We start from the raw sequence: 15803 nt of genomic DNA, 5'->3' as shown, positions 1-15803 counted from the left end.
GAGACGCCAAGGGGCTGGGGAAGGGGGAATGCGGAGTTACTGTTGAATGGGTACAGATTTTGTTTGGGATAGTAAGAAGATTCTAGAGTTAGATGGTGGTGACAGCCACACAGCACTGCAAATGTATTTCAGGCACTGAATTGTACACTGAAAAACAGCAAAACAGGGGCACCCGGGTGGCTCAGTTGGTTAAGCCTCTGACCTCAGCTCAGGTCGTGATCTCACGGTTCGTGGGTTTGAGCCCTGCATCGGGCTCTGTGCTGACAGCTCAGAGCCTGGAGCCTGCTGTGGATTCTGTGTCTCCCTCTCTCTCTGCTTCTCCTCCACCCAAACTGTCTTTCTCTCTCAAAAATAAACATTAAAAAAATATTTTAAGTCAAAATGGTAAATAGTATGTTGTGAATATTTAACCATAGCTTTTTAAAAATATTTAGAGAGAGAGAGAACATGCATGCATGAGTTGGGGGTATAGAGGGAAAGGGAGAGAGAGAATCCCAAGCAGGCTCTGCACTGTCAGCACGGAGCCCAAGGTGGGGCTCGATCACGCGGAGACCATGCCCTGGACCAAAATCAAGAGTCGGTCACGTAACCGACTGAGCCACCCAGGCGCCCCTAACCGTAACTTTTAAAGACCAAGACCATTCTGAAAATACTGGTGGTAGGTGATCTGGAACATAGAGGCTGGACCATCTTACCCTTCTGGAACAAAACACAGGCCGGAAGTGAATCAAACTCTTCGGAGCAGCAAAGCCACAGTGTAACGCCCACTGCCTCCTTCACGTGCACAAAACTGCCCGCTGTGCTTCCACAAGAAACACTAAGGGAGCTCAGTTATCACCCTTCCAGGCGCAGACACAACAGAAGCAGCAGATAGAGGGGGAGAGGCAGACCCCGCTCCCCACCATGGCTTACGGTGCACGGGCTCTGTGCCAAGTGCTCCACAGAGAGTCCGGGGCTGCCCAGGACCCTCCAAAATGCCCATGTTGAAGCCTTAACCCCCCATACCTCGGAAGGGGGCTGTATGTGCAGCTCAGGCCTCTAAAGAGAGGATTCCACTGAAACGAAGCTATGAGGGCAGGCTCTATGCAACCTGCACAGGGTCCTACCGGGGGCACAGGTGGATGTTCGAAGAAACTCCAGACGTGTGCGTGCAGATAAAGACCATGTGAGGACACAGGAGGCAGCTGTCCGCAGGAGCCCTCAGGAGAAGCCAACCCAGCCAATACCTTGGCCTTGGACCTCCAGCCTCCACAACTGAGAAGATCAGGGTCTGTTTAAGCCGCCTGCTCAGTGAGCGACACTTTGCTCCGACCTCTGGCGCCCAGCACAGGGGGCCTGACCCCGGAACACTCCCGATGGCCTGAGGAACCTGCAGCATCACTGCCCCTATTTTTCAGATGAGGAGACTGAGGCACAGTGAGACATCAGCGTGTTCACCGACGCAACCAGCAAGTGGTAGAGGTGAGATCTGAACCTGGCCAAAACAATCTGCATGGACTTCCAATCCCGGGCAGGGCGTGGCAACGCAGCACGGGAATGGAAGAGCAAGCCACGCCAGACCGAGCGTTCAAACCTCCTGGGAGCGTCCGCGCCACACGGCGGCACCGCAGCCGCTAGTCATCTTCTGTGCTCAGAGCGGCTGCCGGGAACATCGGCAAAGTAGCCTATGCCCCACGTAAGGGTTTTCAAACGTAAGGAGGTTTCCAATATGTTTTGGAAATATTTTGAATGAAAAAGGTTAAAAACATAAAAGAATTATTACTGTATGACCGACTCCTAGACATATAAACAAAAGAATTAAAAACAGGCTCTCCAACAAATAATAGCATTACTCACACTAACCTAGCAGTGGAAACAACCCGAGTGCCAACGGTCAGATGGGCGGGTAAACAAGATAAGGTACGTCCACACAAGGGACTATTACTCAGCCACACAAGGGAAGAAGGTACTGATACACATTACAGTGGAGGACACCACAAGTATTATGCTAAGTTAGAAAAGTCAGACACAAAAGTTCGCGTATCCAGAAGAACAATGGAGAACATTAGAAACATTACACTAAGTTAGAAAAGTCAGACATAAAAGTTCACACACCTAGAAGAGGTAAATCCATAAAGACAGACTGGCGGTAGTGACAATGGGCAGGGGGGAGGAGGCAGAAATATGGGGTGACTGCTTAGTGGGCATAGGGTTTCTGTTTAGGGTGATGAAATTAGTCTAGAACTAGACAGGGACACTGGCGTACAAGACTGTGAAGGTACTAAATACCCCTGAATTGTCTGCTTTAAAGTGGTTAATTTTCTGTTATGATGATTTTCACCTCAGTGAAAGAAAGAAAGGGATGTAGTAAATTAATGGGTAGATGTTCAGGTCTTTGGAAACCCCACCTCTCTAGAAAGCCCACCTCCCCCTGCCAGAGCTCTGGGGGGAAGTTTGGCCATGAAGGTAGATGGAAGTGCTTTCTCTCCTCCGGGAGAAAAGTCTCCTACTTGTTTTTGTTGTTTTCAATGTTTATTATGAGAGAGCACTCGAGCATGCATGCAGAGGGTGTGGGGAGAGAGGGAGAGGGAGAGGGAGAGGGAGAGGGAGAGAGGGAGAGAGAGAGAGAGAGAGAGAGAGAGAGAGAGAGAGAGAGAGAGAATCCCAAACACGCTCTGCACTGTCAGCACAGTCCAACTTGGGGCTCAAACTCACAAACCACGAGATCATGACTTGAGCCAAAATCAAGAGTCAGACGGTCAAGTGAGGGAGCCAAGCAGGTGTCCCAAGCCTCCTGCTTCTGAAGGACAACAGAGAAGCACCTGCTTCTCCAGAGGACGCCCTGGCCTGTCCACCGATGCTCTGACCACAGGTGCTGGCAGCTTCCTTTAGGTCAAGTGTTGACGGTGTGGAGGCTCTGGGCGTCTCGCCCCTTCTGCCACGTGGTCTAAAATGTCAGAACGGTTTCTACCTTTTGATAGCTGTATGATTATTTTTAAGGATATTTTTTAATGTTTCTTTATTTTTAAGGAATTTCTACACCCAAGTGGGGCTCAAACTCATGATCCCAAGATCAAGAACCACATGCTCATCCAACTGAGCCAGCCAGGTGCCCTGATTATTTTGCTTCTAGAAACCTCAAAACTGTTCATTTTTCTGTGAAATATGTTCTTACTTTTTTCCTACGTTGGCAGAAATCAAGACACAAATGCCTTCCCTCTTGAAATGGCCTAGTGGGTACACTGTAATCCTCTCTCTCAGTTACAAGTAAAATATAAAAGCCACACGATATCGAGATGAGTATTAAATTAATATTAGGCTATTAACCCATCAACAACACAGTTTTTAAAAACTGGTATGCCCTGGGGTGCCTGACTGGCTCAGTCGATAAAACATGTAACTGTTGAGCCCAAGATTGTGAGTTCAAGCCCCATGGTGGGCGTGGAGCCTACTTAAACAAAAACAAATTTAAAAAATGACAAGCCTAGTCCATGTCTTGAAAATTAGGCACACCTTGCTCATGTTTGAATGATTGTTATAAAAGTTTAAGAGGAATCTTTTTTTTTAAAGTTATTTTACTTATTTTGAGAGAGAGGGAGAGAAGGTGCACTCGAGCAGGGTGTGGTCACAGAGAAGGGAGAGAGAGAATCCCAAGCAGGCTCTGTCCACACTGTCAGCACAGAGCCTGATGCAGGGCTTGAACCCACGAACTATGAAATCATGACCTGAGTCACAATCAGGAGTTGGGAGTTTCAACTGACAGAGCCACCCCGGTGCCACTACATGAGCCTTTCTTAAAAGAAAGTATTGACTTAGAGTATCATAACCTTTTTACAAAAGCTTTACTTTGAAAGTCATTCTCTTGGGCAAAATCTCATAGGCATGCTATCCCCTCCTGGTTGGGCCACCCCACACAAAGCATCGCTTAAGAGCTCACGCCTCCTGGAAGTGTGGATGACACGGTTTTTGGGTGGGAGCAGGGAATCTGATGGCACTGAAAACTTGTTAGCAAAGATGAAGTTGGAATATTCAAAACGATCTTGAGAAATTCACATTGCACTTTGTAAAGTGGTTGCACTTCAGAACGTGGTTGGTGGCTGTGGCAGCTACGGGCATCACTCACGTGCCCTCCCCACCCACCCCCAACCCCAATCTGCAGTGAGTCTGGAGGGGAAGGGAAGCCAGACGCTTGGGACAAGCATTTGTTCAACATGAAAGCAGTCTGCAGAACTGGAAACGTTCCCCTGGCGGTCACGCATGGCGGACCCACGAATGCCCCACGATCCCCTCCCCGCGGAGCGCACTCACCGCCACACGGTCGGAGCTGGCCTGCCCTGAGCTGAAGGCCCGCTAGGATCTCTGGCTCAGAAGAATCCTCCCAACACATCGACAATCCCTCCCACTGAGTTGCCACCCTGACATCAGGAGGGAAGAAAACTGCGCATGCCGTGAAACAGAACCCGGTCACAAAGAGCCTCCAAAGGCATATAATTTGAGGTAAAAGACAAACATCCAAAGTTGGTTTCATTGTAAGATGTAATCGTGCCAAACAACCGCCATGGCTCTGGTCATTGTACGCTTTTTCCGAAACAATATTGATCTTCATGTCTGACTCTCACAAGATGTTGAAAACATCCTTCATCTTTCAATCTAGTGAACTGCCATCAAGAAAACTGCGTGCCATCAGGAAAGCGTCCAACTCTCGGTTTCAGTTCGGGTCATGATCCCACGGTTGGTGGGTTCGAGCCTCGCATCGGGCTCTGTGCTGGCGTGTGGAGCCTGCTTGGGATTCTCACCCTCTCCCCTTCCTCCCCCCTCACCCAGTGCAGGCTGGCTCTCTCAAAAATAAATAAACTTTATTAAAAAAAAAAGGAAAAGAAAACGTGGTCCCTTATTATGCAGTCTTGAGAAATTGGAAGTTCCACATAAATATCACTAAAAATAGACTTCTATCACTTTACGCAAGAAAGCCCGCTTTTTCCCATTTTGACGGAATACCTCTGGCAGCCTAGATACAGCACAAGCCTTTGTGTTCTCAAACCCAGGATAGCCGGCCTCATTACTCCTTTAAAGACTTCTGGCCTCCTTCAGTCACTCAGCCTACGAAAATGACTCCTGCACCGAATGAGGTAGACGCGGTCCTATCTCTGCTCACCATCCCGGATCCTGAGCTCCCGACTACTCCTCGGACTACAGCGTCTCCCCACGCCACGTGCCCGAGGTAGCACCATCTGAGGGTGGCCGCAGATCTCCTGTGGAGTGACAGGCTGACAGCAGCTCCTGAAACTGCTCTTCGGTCCTCCGCCTCCAGTGGAAGAGCCTGCAGATTGAAGCCCACTTTGTTGCACAGCTGACGGGAGCGCCTAAGCCAGGATCTTACCTCGGTCTGCCCGGCCCGCGCCACGTACTGCGCGAGAGGAGACGCACATTCAAAATGACCTGCATTTCCGCTGCTTCAAGCTTCACCATTCAAGTGAGGCGCACCTTGGCAGCAGCCCGTCCTTAACTATGTGACAATGCTTCACACACCATGAGCACTTCTGTATCTTTAAACCAGATGAAGAGTTGAAGTCCCCTGTCCCCGCCATGTTTAGGACTCTTCATGATGGGTGCAGAGCGATCACTTAAGGATAAAATAGCTGCATCAGATTTCAGAAGATCAAGCACCCACTGGCATATGGCTATACTTCAACGTGACTCTAAGAACGCTCTTGTTGGGTCCCTTCCACCTTGTGGTCAAGGGTTCCAGCATATAAAATATATAATCTAAAAAAGAAAGAAATGAACGCTTTTCTAGAGTTTAGACCCTATTAAATCCTCTATGCAAGGAGAGCTAAGCTGCACACATTTGTAATAGGTCTTGATTCTGTTCCAGGTTTCCCTTAAATCCATGTTCTCCAAGCACTTTCTTGTTCTCTTTACTCTCTACAGAGTGCATAAAAAATAATCACCCAGTAGCTAAAAGGAGTCAGCAACCCAAGCATCCACCAACGGATGAATGGATAAACCAAATGCAGCCTTAAAAAAGGAAAGATGTTTCTGACACATGCAACATGGACATTCTGCTAAGTGAAATAAATCAGGCACCAAAGCACAAATACTGTGTGATTCCACTGAAATGAGGTGCCTAGAGCAGTCAAATTTATAGAAACAGAAAATAGAGAGGCAGTTGCCGTGGGCTGACTTGAGTGGGAAATGCAGGAGATAACGGGGATAGAGTTCCGGTTCCGGAGGATGTAAGGGTTCTGAGATTCAAAAAACATGGTGAACGTACTCAACGCTACTCAACTATGCACTTAAAAATGGTGAGGATGATAAAGTTTATGTGTATTTGATGACAACTAAACATTTTAAAAATTAAAAAGATACGAGAATGTTGGTACTGATAGAATACACTAATCTCTTTTTTAAAGTATCAAGGAGAGATCTGAAAACAATCACAGAATTAAGGGTAATACAAAAAGCATATGCACCTTCAAATTTTAACGCAATCTGAGAAAACTATTCTGGGGACCAATTACAGACCGTTTAGGAAGGGAGGGAACGAAATGCAGGCAGGTTTTCGGGGACAAAATACTCACATTAGAGTTCAAATAACAAATACACAGTTTGTGGCTAACAGTACATTCAACAAATGGACTCCCACATACCAACAAGAACAACAAACAGATTGAATTTGAGCCAAAATTCAATGATCTAACAGGGTAGTCAGTTAAGCATCAGACCCTTGATCTCAGCTCAGGTCTTGATCTCAGGGTCTTGAGTTCGAGACCTCCACTGGGCTCCACCCAGTGTGGAGCTTACTTAAAACAAACAAACAAACAACTCTATCTGAAATCTCTTTTGCCTCCCCGCCCCCATACTTTTTTGAAATTTCTTTAAAAAGAAAAAAGGTAAAGAATATGTGAAATGTATCTGGTTGGTTTAGACAGAAAACTCGATCTTTTTTAAAATTTATTGAAAAAAACTTTTTAAGTTTTATTATTTATTTTTGAGAGAGAGAGAGAGAGAGAGCACACGCAAGAGAGAGAACACACAAGTTGGGGAGGAGCAGAGAGAGAGGGAGACACAGGATCTGAAGGAGGCTCCAGGCTCCAAGTTGTCAGCACAGAGCCTGAAGCGGGGCTCAAACTCACAAACTGTGGGATCGTGACCTGAGCTGAAGTCATACGCTCAACTGACTAAGCCACCCAGGTGCCCCTCTTTTTATTTTTTAAGAATACAGGAAAACTTGCTTCATTTGGAGTTACAAACGCCTTCCTGATATAAGTCTCTCCATTTAGTACTGGGGATAATCAGGCTCTTAAAACATGAATGCACAAGTTTTACTATTTCACCTTCTCACTAATGGCCTTAAGTCATTTATTGAAAGGCACATCACCAGATTTTAAATGACAGTTAAGCCTACATGTTTCCAACATAACTTTACATGACATTTCATAATTGTGGGGCACAGAGGACAATCCTACCCACAGAGACACATCTTCACAGCCCTCATTGGCCCTAACATAACCTTGACACGTGGGCAGGCCAGAGGCCACTGTTCTGCCTCCTCTGACCGACGGGGGGGGGGGGGGGGGGGGGGGGGGGGGGGGGGGGGGGGGGTTAAGTGCTGCCCTGTAGTCACAGAGCCAGTGGGTCAGATAGAGGACAGGAAGCTGGGTCCCTGGTGTGCCGCACTGTGGGTCTGTGGTGGCCCACGTCACCACTCACCCACGTCTGGACGGGAATTACCCCAGACTCTGTCCAGCTCATCACCCATGACCAATGCCTCCATGTCTTATACGCTCCACTTTCTGTGAACCCTGGAATCTATCTCCTTCCATCTCCTGCCCTGGTCTCGCTTAGCTGTCACAAATGCCCCATCCTCACTGATTTCCCAATGTGGTCTTGCATGTCCAGTCCAAGCTCCATGATTGACGCATACATTTCTGAACAGCACAAATCTCCTGCTTAGAAAACCCTTCTTCACCAAATCCCGCGATATTTGGGGTCACCCACTGGAATATTTGAGAAGACATTCTGAGCTGCTCCCAAAAGGTGAAAGAACATCCTGAGTCCTAATGAATTATTCTCATAACAGTCACAGAAGCTGGCAGAGCGGGGAGGGCTTCAGCTACTTAGTGAGTTCTCACTGCTCATGCCCACGTTGGTGCCAAGCGGCATGTCTCGGCCTGCGTAAAACCCAAGTACAAAGCAACATGGGAACAACAGCAACAGTTCCTATTAGCGTAATCAGAGAAGGACAAGGCAGGTGGAATCTTAGAGGTCTATCAGTAAGAATAATTATGGCCCAAGATATCTTATCTTCCCCACTCCCTTAAACAGAACACTCTGCATGGGTAATTGTATCACTAGAACAAAGGCTGCATGGAGAAGAGACTCATTAATATTAGTAAAAATGGCGACCGGCGAGCCAAGGGGGTCAAAGAAGAGCCTAGCTGTAAATTAAGTGCCAAGGAAGGCAAAGATCCCAAGCGGTAAGCAGTTCTAAAAGCGGCGAGGCTCATTTGTCACATGCTGTAGCACTTACCACTCTATAAAAAGGTATTATTACTGCTCCGAGCAGTTTCAGACTCTGGATACACGAAACTCTCAAACATGAGGCGGGACCACATACGGACGGGTCTCCTCTTACTGGATTCCAAATTCCACAAGAATAAATAGCTTGGTCATTTTCACAGCTTTTCAGAAACAGAACATTCTATTTTGAAGCACACAACAGATTTTTCTAGTCAGAGAAGTTCCACGTAACTCACCAAAGAATACATTTCTTGCCCGTTTGGATAATCTGGAACAGCTGTGGGACATATTGCTGGAAAATGCTGGAAGGCGCTCACTGCATTCCTTCAGTCCAAAGTCCACCAATTCAAGATTTTCAAAAGGCATCAGGGTGTCCTCCCTGGCACCTCACCCCCCACCAAAAGGACCGGGTGTAACTAACAGAACGAAAAGTGACCCCGGGGCCTCAGATGCACCCCGCTTCGAGATACAGAGGAACCCAGGCTACCGTTAAAAAGGCACTATTCAAACGCGGGAATAGTAGTCTACGAACAAAGCTTGGTTATCAAAACCCAGGTGTTCCCCCAGAACACTGCTGAACCCCGCCAGACCTAAGATTCATCAGAGGTATTTATCGTTTTTGTTAATGAAGATAAAAACCACAACAGCCTTTCACCCTGTGATCCTGAAAGTATCTGGATGCAGAGGTCATCTGAAATGCACTGGGGAAACCGGCTGGGCGGTGCCGTGCTGTGCTTTGCTAAAGGGAAAACTCAGGAAGAAGCGGGAATTGTCAGCCAGATTTATTTCCCATCCACCATTCTCTTTCCTTCCCTTTTGGTTGTCACAGCTAAATATGCCAATAATTTCCTTCCTAAATCTTTATCTTGAATGCAGCTTCAGCTTTACAGTATAGATCCACGCACTCGATGGCTCACTGGACATCTTCACCTGGATGACCCTTAGTTCCAACTCACATGGATGAGACTGAGCTCCCCCAAAATACCTATTTCTTCTCAGTGACATCTTGACCAATGCACCATGGTCAACCCAATGGTTAATCCAGAAATCCAGGAGTCATCCTACAGAAATTCACTCTATTTCCCCTCCCCCCCGCAACCCTATCAAACACTCGCATTCTTCCTCCCTGTATGCTTCATACTCAAACTCTCTCAGGATTGGTTTAGAGCCCCACCGTTTCCCACCTAGTGTGCTGGTCAACTTTCTTCCTAGACTGGATACCCCCTGCACTCGCCCATCACCCTGCAGGCAAAGTGAGCTCCCGGAGAACTCCTGTTTAAAGTCATCCCACACGGCCTGCCCAAATCTATTCAATCTCACTCACGCACACACAGCACCCTTCCTCATCTGCTCCCAACCACCTTCCAGGAAGCTGCACGCAACAGTGATTTTGGCATCTTGAATTTCCTGCAGTTGGACAGATGCACCATACCAGTTCATGTCCTTGCACATGGTGATCTTAGCCAAATTCCCCTCTGAACACTGCAGAAACAGCACCACTAGTGCCTCTCCTGGGAATCATTTTCTGATCCTCTCCTTCTTTTCTCCTTTGGGTGCCTGGTCTTTATGTTCCGAGGTACTTTCATCACACTCACTGCACCCTGAGCAGTGGTCGATGGTTTGTTTGTGTCTGTCTTCACCAGTGAACCGTGAGGTGGTCAAGAGGTAGCATCTTTCATTTATCCCATCTTTCTGGAAGCAATCACCATGAGCAAGAGTAATCTTGTGTCCTTGGAGCACAGCACCCAGCCTGGCAGGGTTACATCTACGTAAATATATTGGGGCCACGTGATTTGACCACAAATAAATTCATGTTTTAACTGTGTTGCAGTGCTTTAAGTCCACTACCTTCTCCATAAAAAAACAAAAACAAAAACACAACTGCTTGCTGTCATTATCCAATTAAACCATTTAAAACATTTATAAACAATTTAAAAAAGCCTATTAAGCATTCAAGTTCGTTGAAAGCCAGATTACAACAGATAAGTCATTACTGAAGTCAAGCTCTTAAATTCATAAGTGACACTTCCATTTAATTTGAGTAAACTTCTGACTAAAACTCCCCCCTTGTTCAAAGGAATCTGACCTCTGAAAGAGAGGCAGGCAAGGAAGAAAAAAATAAATCATCCAAGCAACGTTCCTAATTACCACCATCATGTGCTGATACGGAAGCGGTCACTGGAGAGGATAAATGTTTAGTAAAGTTTTAAAAGACATCGAAGTCAAAACAGATGGTTACAATCATCTTTTGGCAACACCAGTCTCGATTTCATCGTGGAAAAAAGGCCCTGACAAACCACACTGTACTCAGCTGTTCCTGGTAGGAGGCGGGACTAACCATCCGGTGTTTAGGGGACCCCTGTATTGGCGAGAGGCACACTGGCCTGACACTGGCTTTCGAAAGGGACAAATGAATAAAGAAAAAAAAAAAAGAGGCTACTTTGGGAAAACCCAACTCAAGGAAATGAAATGCAGACTTAAGTTTGCAACTCCGACCCATGCCCAGTCCCCAGGGCTGCCCCCCAGGTGATCACCATCCACCTGCCGGCTGCAGTCCACACGTCTCTAGCCGGCTACTGACATGAACGCTCAGGGCTGGATGGGAAGAACCAGGCTTCTGAGCTAATTCAGGATCATCATCAGACCACACAGGCAGAGTCGGTCTGGAATGCCACCTAAGCAAAGGGGGATATTTTTGAAACCCCTAAAAATACATTAGCGGTGAAGAATCTTTTGTGTCTACATAAGTATTCATCTTTAGGCACAGCCCCAACCTCTCCAAATTAAACCTTTCGTTTGATCGTGATCTCTGTACTGTTTGTTCGGCAAGACCGACGGCCGGACCAGCGGGCTGGGTGGCACAGAGCCCGGCTTCCTCTGGAGCCGTCCCCAGGGCTGTAATTGCAGATGGGCCCTGTGGCTCCCTCTGTGATGTGGCTTTGAGACATTCCTTAAAGGATGGGCGCAGAGTCTCCTCCATGCAATTGACCCTGAGCTGGACCAAGCCTGTCATGGAGACACTGCGCTGCTCTCCCATTTGGCGGGAAACCAAGCTGCCACACCACAGGGCTTCCTTGGCACACCCAGGGCTTACGTTCAACACAACAGAAACCTCATGTGCTCTTGTCGACACTGTGTTTAGATGCTGGGTACCTAACAATTTGAAACGATCCAGGCTCCAGAGGACACAGGGAGACAGGCATCCAAAACCAACTCACCCTCCCTCTCCCCACTCTCCTCTCCTGGAGGGGCTGCTGGGACCGTCACCACCAAGTTCTCATGGCCACTGGGGCTTCCCAAGGCTGGGGGTCATGAAGATGCGCCCTTCCTCCCCTACACTGCTCCCATCTGTTCTTCTCTGGCTCCCAACCCTCTCCGCCCTGGGCAAAACCCCTGCGTCTCTTTGTCCTGGCGTATTTGCAACACTCTCTCTGCCAACCTGGCCTCTCTGGCCCCCATCACTCCACTTCCCTATCAACTCGTCAGAGTTTTCCCCTTGGGGAAACCCCCTCCTCAAAACCCTTTAGCAAAGACGGTGTGGTCTCTATACCACGAAGCCCAGATGCTGCTGACAGACGGTAAGCCAATCAAGCCTTCTCAGCCGAAGTAGGACTGACATCCCAGGCCAGACGACACTTTGTTATGGGGCGTCAGCAGCACCCCTGACCTCAACCTACTAGACACCGTTACACCCTCTGCCTTAGCTTTGCACCCAGAGATGCACTCCAGAGAGTCCGAATGTCCCCTGGGGTCAGAATCTCCTGGCTGGGAGTCACTGCTTTGAGGGTGTCCTGACCCCGGCCTGCCGATCCCATCTAACTGCTCAGCACTCCCCAACACACCAGATCCCAAGAGCGACTGAACGTCCCCCGATTCAGTGAGGCCATCGCACTGAATTCACTCTCACCTCGCCATCTTCTCATACGGTGTCTACTAGCCTTCCCTCCTAACCCACTCTTCTCCCTCCCTCTGCAGTGTGAGGACTGCCACCTCCCCCTGCCCTGTGGGCCTGTTCATGACCAGTTCGGGCTTTCTCGCCCACCCACAGGTCACCCCTCCTGGTCTCCTCTTTGTCCTGCCAACACATGCCCTGCTCCCCTTCTCCCTCCGTCGCTAGGAACTTACAGGTCTGGGTATTTGTCCTCACCCGGTCTCATGAGTGGCAGAGACCTTTGTCAGACCCTCTCCGGAGCAGAGGCAACCAAGGGACAGCCTCTGTGGCAGGAAGCCCATGGAAAAGAGGCTCAGGGTGGAGTCCAGGATGGGGCCCCAGGCTGGGAGCTGCAGTGTTAAGCAGGGCTCCTGCTGCCCTGTGGGAAAGAGGAAGTGGCGCCTTAGGCACCAGAGACCTGAAGTTCCAGGAAAGGAATCCAGCATTAGAGCCCAAGGCAGGGAGCAGAGCTGCCCCAACCAGGGGTCAGGTCCCAAAAGGACGAGTGGCCAGGCCAGGGTCATGCAGAGCCACCTGTGACAGGCACGTCTGTTCAGCTCCCATCCTGAAGGACCCAGGGCCGAGTCCTAAGCTCCAGGCAGAAGCTTTACAAAGACCTAGTAGTGCCGAGGAGTAAGATGGGAGAAAGGTACAAAGGTAACGATGTTCCAGAAACTTTCACTGGTCACTTGATTTTACAGGAGTCCTGTCAGATTATGACATCTGACCTTTTAAAAAACACAAATTAGAAACGTGACACATGGGAGCCCCTGGGTGGCTCAGATGGTTGAGCATCTGACTTCAGTTCAGGTCACGATCTCACAGTTTGTTGAGTTCGAGCCCCGTGTCGGGCTCCGTGCTGACAGCTCAGAGCCTGGAGCCTGCTTTGGATTCTGTGTCTCCTTTTCTCTCTGCCCCTCCCCAGCTCACACCACCTGTCTGTCTGTCTGTCTCTCTCTCAAAAAAAAAATCAATACACATTAAAAAAAACCAACCTGACATACATATTAAATTATTAATGTAGAGCCCAAGAGGCAGTGGGTGGAGAAAACCATGCTTACCTTGGATTTGTCTGCTCTGAGCGCTTTATCCCTTTAGAGGGGTCTGCCCCATTTTATTTGGTCTACCCCATTTCATTTGTTTTTTTCTTCTGAGTTTATTTATTTTGAGAGAGAGAGCAAAAGAGAGAGAAAGAATCCCAAGGAGGCTCTGCACCATCAGCACACAGCTCAAAGCGGGGCTCAGACTCATAAACTGTGAGGCCATGACCTGAGCTGAAGTCGAGAGCTGGATACTCATCCGACTGAGCCATGCGGGCATGGACACCCGATTTTCATGGAGGATGGTAACGGTGGGGAAAACGTCTTATTGAGGTCTGGTAAAGTCCTCGGGCAGTTAGGTGGTCCCCAAGGAGGAACAAAGCTGTCCCTTTTCACACGAGGCAGTAGACCCTCCCCGCTGGAGAGGAGTTTGCTCACAGGCAAGCCACTCGGAAGAGAAAGCCAGTAAGTAACAGTAATGCAACATCCAGAGTGTCAGAGAGGATCTTCAAGGGTTCCTTCTCAACAGGACTCCAAGGAGGCCACCTACAGTGGACAGAAGACCATGCCCTCCCTCCTCCCCAGACATCCATGCAGAATTCCCAGGATCCGTGACTACGAGGCATGCACCGGACAGTGCGGATGGGATTCAGGCTGGAAACACGGAGACAGGGAGATGATCCAGGCGGCCCTGTCTAACTCTTTAAAAACTAGGAGGTGTCCTGGCTACAGAGAGAGAAATGAAAAGAAAGGAGGGGAAAGTAGAAACAGGAGAAGGACCCGGGCCACTGTTGCTGGCTCTGAAGGTGAAGGACAGGGTGTGCAGAGGCTAAGAGCAGCCCTCACTGACAGCCGGCTAGACAACAGGGACCTCCGTCCTGGAAATGCACATAGGACCAGAAGGAGCAGAAGATGGGGGGCGACTGGGTGGCTCAGTCAGTCACGTGTTCAACTTCAGCTCAGGTCATGATCTCGCTGGTCCACGGTTCGAGCCCCGCGTCAGGCTCTGTGTTGGCAGCTGAGAGCCTGGAGCCTGCTTCCAATTCTGTGTCTCCCTCTCTCTGCCGCTCCCCCGCTCTCAGTCTGCCTCTCTCTTCCCCTCAAAAATGAATAAACGTCAAAATAAAATAAAATTAAAAAATAAAAAAAAGGAGGAGTAGGAGACAGACTGCCCCCCTAGAGCCTCCAGAAAGGACCACTGCCCTTCCCACAGGTGGCTTTCAGGCTGGTGAGACCCCAGTCGCACTACTGACCTACAGAATGGAGCACCTGCTGCTTTAATTAGGCCAATTTTTTTTCATTTTTTTAATGTTTTATTTATTTTTGATACAGAGAGAGACAGAGCATGAGAGGGGGAGGGGCAGAGAGAGAAGGAGGCACAGAACCGGAAGCAGGCTCCAGGCTCTGAGCTAGCTGTCAGCACAGAGCCCGACGCGGGGCTCGAACCCACGAGCGAGCGTGAGATCTGACCTGAGCCGAAGTCGGAGGCCCAACCGACTGAGCCACCCAGGCGCCTCTAATTAGGCCAATTTTTTATGCTAGCAACAGAAAACGAATATAGAATCGATGGTACAAGTCATTTTTTTTCTTTTAAAGCTATAGTCCGGCGGGGCTCAGAGCTAGGCTAAAAGGCAGGAAGCGGTGGTTTTTCTGACGGTGGTTTTACTCTGATTGGGCAGAGCCTGGCTTGCGTGGCCTCTGCCTCAAGCAGCTTCAGTGATAAGAAAATCAAGGTGGCTGCTTGATGAGAACACAATCGTCCAAGTCTCAAAAGGAAGGCACAGGAGGGCAGCATTAGCTGAAATGACCTGCAAATTGATGTACAAAAATCCTGTGTTTTTCCCTCAAAGCATGAACTTTGAACAGGGAGTTCATGCTTTGTCTCTGTCAAAAATAAATAAATGTAAAAAAAAAAAAATTTTTTTTGAAAGTGGCCAACATTAGGTCAATCTGGCAAAAATGAGACTCGCTATGTAAAAAAGCAGAGGGAAATTAAGCAAATCACAGATTCCTCCTCATTCCCAGCCCGCCTCTCCCAGTCTAAGGAGAAATAAATAAATTGGAGGAACATAGATGCCAGGCAGGACTGCCTTAAGGTTCCATTAGCACCTGCCGGCTTGCTTTGATTCATCACAATCACAAATAAACGGGCAAAATTGAATGTAACTGCTAAAGAACAAAAATTACTAAAAGATCGAGTGTTTTTACAATATTAAAATTTGAGGTTTTAAGGGAAAACCTGTACATAAATTTGAACTTGACAAGGAAAAAAAACCACATGTCAACAGCTGTCCCCTTGATTATAAAGACCTGGAAACAGGCAGATGAAA

At 48.4% G+C, this 15803-nt stretch overlaps 1 protein-coding gene across 1 annotated transcript in view; it reads right to left on the bottom strand.

Moving 5' to 3' along the window:
• The window catches only part of MYO10 (myosin X), a 227099-nt gene that overhangs the window by 111957 nt on the left and 99339 nt on the right, over window positions 1-15803 (bottom strand). The gene's annotated exons all lie outside the window — the stretch shown is intronic.

This window comes from Suricata suricatta, chromosome 6, assembly GCF_006229205.1.
Source record: "Suricata suricatta isolate VVHF042 chromosome 6, meerkat_22Aug2017_6uvM2_HiC, whole genome shotgun sequence".
In the NCBI taxonomy this organism is placed as follows: domain Eukaryota; kingdom Metazoa; phylum Chordata; class Mammalia; order Carnivora; family Herpestidae; genus Suricata; species Suricata suricatta.
Note: the sequence above shows the minus strand (reverse complement) of the source record. Positions and strands in the feature narration are given on the sequence as shown.